The 6,392-nt window shown below is 47.2% G+C and overlaps 1 protein-coding gene across 1 annotated transcript in view; it reads left to right on the top strand.

Moving 5' to 3' along the window:
* The first annotated feature begins 292 nt into the window (after positions 1-292).
* Positions 293-6,392, top strand: part of LOC120512719 (fructose-bisphosphate aldolase A-like) — a 15,272-nt gene continuing 9,172 nt past the window's right edge. The window contains exons 1-2 of the mRNA XM_039731345.1: positions 293-390; positions 5,720-5,841. The gene's annotated coding sequence lies outside the window, so the exon portion shown is untranslated. The remainder of the gene's footprint in view (positions 391-5,719; positions 5,842-6,392) is intronic.

Here is a 6,392-nt window from a genome sequence, read left to right as displayed (position 1 = left end):
GTCCCCAAATCCCCTCTGGGACCCCAAAAACGACCCCAAACCCCCAAAATCCCTCCCAAAATGAGGCTGGGACACCCCAAAAATGCCCCTGAACCCCAAAAACGACCCTCCCCGAACCCCAAAATCCCTGAAAGACCCCAAAACTCGCAGTTTCGCGCCTTAGAAACCCCAAAATCCGCTCAGGACCCCCCAAAATCCCCCCGGGAACCCCCAAAATCCCCCCGGGAACCCCAAAATCCCCCCCGGGAACCCCAAAACCCCCGGTGGGCCCCACCGTGACTCAGCTCGCGGCGTTGCCCTTTTAAGGCTCCGCCCACTCGGGGCGGGCTCGCGGTGACGTCACCGCAGCAAGCCCCGCCCACGCCCCGCGAGCGCCGCAGCGGAGCCCAGGTGGGGGCGGGGGGAGGGGGCGGAATTTTGGGGTGAAAAAGGGAGAATTTGGGGCCGGGCGGGAGCTGTGAGGGAAAAGGGGTTGAGTTTGGGGTGGGAAAGGCGGAATTTGGGGGAAAAAGGCGGAATTTGAGCGGAAAAAAACGAATTTTGGGGCGCTGGGGTGGACGTTTTGAGCGGTTGGAGGAAGTCGTGAGGGGAAAAGTGCGGGTTTTGAGGGAAAAAAGTGGATTTTGGGGTGAAAAAGGCAGATTTTGGGGATTGGGAGGAAATCGTGAAGGGAAAAAGTGCAGGTTTTGAGGTGAAAAGTGCAGATTTTGGGATGCGGGGCAGATTTTGGAGTGAATGAGGAAATCGTGAGGTAAAAAGTGGAGATTTTGAAGCAAAAAATCATATTTTGGGGTGAAAAAGTGAATTTTGGGGAGTGGGAAAAAATCCTGAGGGAAAAAAGCTCAGGTTTTGTGGTGAAAAGTGCAGATTTTGAGGTGAAAAGTGCAGATTTTGGGATGCGGGGCAGATTTTGGAGTGAATGAGGAAATCGTGAGGTAAAAAGTGGAGATTTTGAAGCAAAAAATCATATTTTGGGGTGAAAAAGTGAATTTTGGGGAGTGGGAAAAAATCCTGAGGGAAAAAAGCTCAGGTTTTGTGGTGAAAAGTGCAGATTTTGAGGTGAAAAGTGCAGATTTTGGGATCCGGGGCAGATTTTGGGGTGAATGAGGAAATCGTGAGGTAAAAAGTGGAGATTTTGAAGTAAAAAACCACATGAAAAAGATTGTGAAGCAAAAAAGTTCAGGTTTTGAGGTGAAAAGTGCAGATTTTGGGATCTGGGGCAGATTTTGGGGTGAATGAGGAAATCGTGAGGTAAAAAGTGGAGATTTTGAAGTAAAAAACCACATGAAAAAGATTGTGAAGCGAAAAAGTTCAGGTTTTGAGGTGAAAAGTGCAGATTTTGGGATCTGGGGCAGATTTTGGGGTGAATGAGGAAATCGTGAGGTAAAAAGTGGAGATTTTGAAGTAAAAAACCACATGAAAAAGATTGTGAAGCGAAAAAGTTCAGGTTTTGAGGTGAAAAGTGCAGATTTTGGGATCTGGGGCAGATTTTGGGGTGAATGAGGAAATCGTGAGGTAAAAAGTGGAGATTTTGAGGTAAAAAGAAGATTTTTGAGGTAAAAAAAACAGATTTGGGGATGAAAAAGGCAGGTTTTGGGGATTGGGAGGAAATCATGAAGGTAAAAAGTGGAGGTTTTGAGGTGAAAAGTGCAGATTTTGGGATCTTGGGCAGATTTTGTGGTGGGTAAGAAAATCATGAGGTAAAAAGTGGAGATTTTGAGGTAAAAAGGCAAAATTTAAGGTGAAAAAGTGCAGATTTTGGGGTGGAAAAGGCAGATTTGGGAGATTGGGAGAAAATCCTGAAGGAAAAAGTTCAGGTTTTGAGGTGAAAATTGCAGATTTTGGGGTAAAAATGCCGATTTTGGGTTCTGAGGCAGCCTTTGGGCTCTGGGGCAGACTTTGTGGTGGTTGAGGAAATTGTGAGGTAAAAAATGGAAATTTTGAGGTTAAAAAAGTAGATTTTGGGTTTAAAATGGCAAATTTTGGGGTTTGGGAGGAAATCCTGAAGTAAAAAGTGGAGATTTTGAGGTAAAAAGTGCCGATTTGGGGGTAAAAATGCAGATTTTGGGGTTAAAAAATGCAAATTTTTGGTGTTGGGAGGAAATCCTGAGGTAGAAGGAGCAGATTTTGAGGTAAAAAATGCAGATTTTGGGGGTAAAAATGCAGAGTTGTGGGTGAAAAGGCAAATATTGGGATACGGGGAGAAAATTGTGAGGTAAAAAAATCAGATTTTGGTGTCTGGCTGCAGATTTTGGGGTGAAAATGAAGATTTTGGTGCCTGAGAGGCAAATTTGGGGCAAAAAAAGCGGATTTTGGGGCTTGGGGGGAGATTTTGCGGCAGAAATGGGGAAATTTGAGGCTGAAAGTGTCAAATTTGGGGTGAAAAAAGGAAATTGGGGATGAAATGGGGCTGGTTTGGGGTGAAAATGGCAAATTTGGGGGTGAAGGGGACAGATTTTGGGGTGAAAAAGGCAAATTTAGGGGTGCAAAAGGGTGATTTTGGGGTGAAAAATTGAATTTTGGGGTGCAAGATGTGGATATGGGGGTGAAAAAGTCAGATTTTGGGGTACAAAAGTCAAATTGTGAGTGAAAAATTCAAATTTGGGGGTGAAAAGTTGAATTTTGGGGTGCAACAGCCAAATGTTGGGGTGAAAAAGTTGAATTTGGGGGTGCAAAAGGCAGAATTTGGGGTTAAAATGCAGATTTGGGGTGAAAAAAGTCGAATTTTAGGTTGAAAAAGGCAAATTTGGGGTGAAAAAACTGAATTTGGGAGTGCTAAAGCAGATTTTGGGGTGAAAAAGTCGAATTTTGGGGTACAGAAGGTGGATTTGGGGGTGATGAAGTTGCATTTGGGGTGAAAAGATTTAATTTTGGGCTGCAAAAGTCAAATTTTGGGGTGCAAAAGTCGAATTTTGGGGTGCAAAAGTCGAATTTTGGGTGAAAAAGTCACATTTGGGGTGCAAAAATCAAATTTGGATGTTCCAAAGGCATATTTTGGGGTGAAAAAAATCAAATTTTCTGTGAAAACTTGAATTTGAGGGCTCCAAAGGCAGATTTGGGGTGCAAAGTGCAGATAATGAGGTAAAAAAGTTGATTTTATGGGGTGCAAAGTGCAGATATTGAGGTAAAAAAATCAAATTTATGGGGTACAAAGGCAGATTTTGGGTGCAAAGTGCAGATATTGAGGTAAAAAAAGGTGATGAAGTTGCATTTGGGGTGAAAAGATTTAATTTTGGGCTGCAAAAGTCAAATTTTGGGGGGAAAAAGTCGAATTTTGGGTGAAAAAGTCACATTTGGGGTGCAAAAATCAAATTTGGATGTTCCAAAGGCATATTTTGGGGTGAAAAAGTCAAATTTTGCTGTGAAAACTTGAATTTGAGGGCTCCAAAGGCAGATTTGGGGTGCAAAGTGCAGATAATGAGGTAAAAAAGTTGATTTTATGGGGTGCAAAGTGCAGATATTGAGGTAAAAAAATCAAATTTATGGGGTACAAAGGCAGATTTTGGGTACAAAGTGCAGATATTGAGGCAAAAAAATCAAATTTATGGGGTACAAAGGCAGATTTTGGGTGCAAAGTGCAGATATTGAGGTAAAAAAAATCAAATTTATGGGTTCCAAAGGCGGATTTGGGGTGCAAAGTGCAGATTTGGGGTGCAAAGTGCAGATATTGAGGTAAAAAGTCAAATTTATGAGTTCCAAAGATGGATTTGGGGTGATAAGTGCAGATTTTAGGGCCCCACAGGTGGATTTGGGGTGCAAAATGGGGATTTTGGGGGTGATAAATGTGGATTTTAGGGTTCCACAGGCAGATTTGGGGTACAAAGCGCGGATTTTAGGGCTCCCAACTGCAGATTTTAGGGTCCCACAGGTGGATTTGGGGTGCAAAGTGCAGATTTCAGGGCTCCTAAATGCAGATTTTAGGGTTCCACAGGTGGATTTTAGGGTCCCACAGACGGATTTGGGGTGCAAAGTGTGGATTTTAAGGCTCCTAACTGCGGATTTTAGGGTCCCACAGGTGGATTTGGGGTGCAAAGTGCAGATTTTAGGGGTGATAAATGTGGATTTTAGGGTTCCAAAGGCGGATTTGGGGTGCAAAGTGCCGATTTTAGGGGTGATAAATGCGGATTTTAGGGCTCCACAGGCGGATTTGGGGTGCAAAATGGGGATTTTGGGGGTGATAAATGTGGATTTTAGGGCTCCACAGGCGGATTTGGGGTGCAAAATGGGGATTTTGGGGGTGATAAATGTGGATTTTAGGGTTCCACAGGCGGATTTGGGGTGCAAAATGGGGATTTTGGGGGTGCAAAATGCGGATTTTGGGGCTCCACAGGCGGATTTTGGGGCTCCAAAGGCAGATTTTAGGCTTCCACAGGTGGATTTTAGGGTCCCACAGGCGGATTTGGGGTGCAAAGTGCCGATTTTAGGGGTGATAAATGCAGATTTTAGGGCTCCACAGGCGGATTTTGGGGCTCCTAAATGCAGATTTTAGGGTTCCACAGGTGGATTTTAGGGTCCCACAGGCGGATTTGGGGTGCAAAGTGCCGATTTTAGGGGCTCCTAAACGCGGATTTTAGGGTTCCACAGGCGGATTTGGGGTGCAAAGTGTGGATTTTAAGGCTCCTAACTGCGGATTTTAGGGTCCCACAGGTGGATTTGGGGTGCAAAGTGCAGATTTTAGGGGTGATAAATGTGGATTTTAGGGTTCCAAAGGCGGATTTGGGGTGCAAAGTGCCGATTTTAGGGGTGATAAATGCGGATTTTAGGGCTCCACAGGCGGATTTGGGGTGCAAAATGGGGGTTTTGGGGTTACAACGGCGGATTTTAGGGTTCCTAAGCGCGGATTTGGGGTGCAAAGTGCCGATTTTAGGGCTCCCAACTGCAAATTTTAGGGTCCCACGGGCGGATTTGGGGTACAAAGTGCAGATTTTGGGGCTCCACAGGCGGATTTGGGGTACAAAGTGCGGATTTTAGGGGTGATAAGTGCAGATTTTAGGGCTCCACAGGCGGATTTGGGGTACAAAGTGCAGATTTTGGGGCTCCACAGGCGGATTTGGGGTGCAAAGTGCGGATTTTAGGGGTGATAAATGCGGATTTTAGGGTTCCACAGGTGGATTTGGGGTGATAAGTGCCGATTTTAGGGCTCCACAGGCAGATTTGGGGTGCAAAGTGTGGATTTTAGGGCTCCTAACTGCGGATTTTAGGGTTCCACAGGCGGATTTTGGGTACAAAGTGCAGATTTTAGGGTTCCTAAATGCAGATTTTAGGGTTCCACAGGCGGATTTGGGGTGCAAAGTGCCGATTTTAGGGGTGATAAGTGCCGATTTTAGGGCTCCACAGGTGGATTTGGGGTGCAAAGTGCGGATTTTAGGGCTCCTAAATGCAGATTTTAGGGCTCCAAGGGCGGATTTGGGGTACAAAGTGCGGATTTTAGGGGTGATAAGTGCAGATTTTAGGGCTCCACAGGCGGATTTGGGGTGCAAAGTGCCGATTTTAGGGGTGATAAGTGCGGATTTTAGGGCTCCACAGGCGGATTTGGGGTGCAAAGTGCGGGGGGGAGGGGAGGGGAGCGGCCCCTGCCCGGTGCTTTCCCGTCCTCCTTCCTCCTCCTCCTCCTCCTCCTCCTCCTCCTCCCCTTGAAACGCCCTTGGCGGGCGGGGCGGGCCCGGGGCTCTTGCCGGGCTCGGGGCTCCCCCGGCCATTCCCGGCTCGGCTCGCGCAGCTCCCGGACCCTCCGGACCCGCCGGACCCCGCTGGTCACTCCCGCCGGACACTCCGGACCCCGCTGGTCACTCCCGGACACTCCGGACCCCGCTGGTCACTCCCGGACACTCCGGACACTCGGTCAGTGCCCCCCCGAACGGCCCGCGCTTCGTTCTGCGCTTCGGGCTGTGCCCGGCGCTCCCCGTCCCACGGATCCTGGGGTGCCCTTGGACGTTTTTGGGGTTCAGATCAAAATCCTGGGGTTCTCTTGGAGATTTTGGGGGGTTCAGATCAAAATCCTGGGGTTCCCTTGCAGATTTTGGGGTTTTCCCCTCAGACTTGTGGGGTTTTTCCCTTTCAAATCTTGGGGTTCCCTTGCAGATTTTGAGGTTTTCCCCTCAAAATGTTGGGGTTTTACCCTTAAAATTCTGGGGGTTCCCTTGCAGATTTCGGAGGTTTCTCCTCAAAATCCTGGGGTTCCCTTGGACATTTTGGGGTTTCAGATCAAAATCTTGGGGTGCCCTTGGACATTTTGGGGGTTTCAGGTCAAAATTCTGGGGTGCCCTTGCAGATTTTGGGGGTTTCAGATCAAAATCCTGGGGTTCCACCCTTAAAATCTTGGGGTTCCCTTGGACATTTTGGGGTTTTCCCCTCAGAATTTTGGGGTTTTCCCCTCAGAATTTTGGGGTTTT

This window comes from Passer montanus, unplaced genomic scaffold, assembly GCF_014805655.1.
Source record: "Passer montanus isolate IOZ18808 unplaced genomic scaffold, ASM1480565v1 scaffold767, whole genome shotgun sequence".
Taxonomy (NCBI): Eukaryota; Metazoa; Chordata; class Aves; order Passeriformes; family Passeridae; genus Passer; species Passer montanus.
The sequence above is the reverse complement of the archived record's forward strand: the minus strand, read 5'-3'. Positions and strand labels throughout refer to the sequence as shown.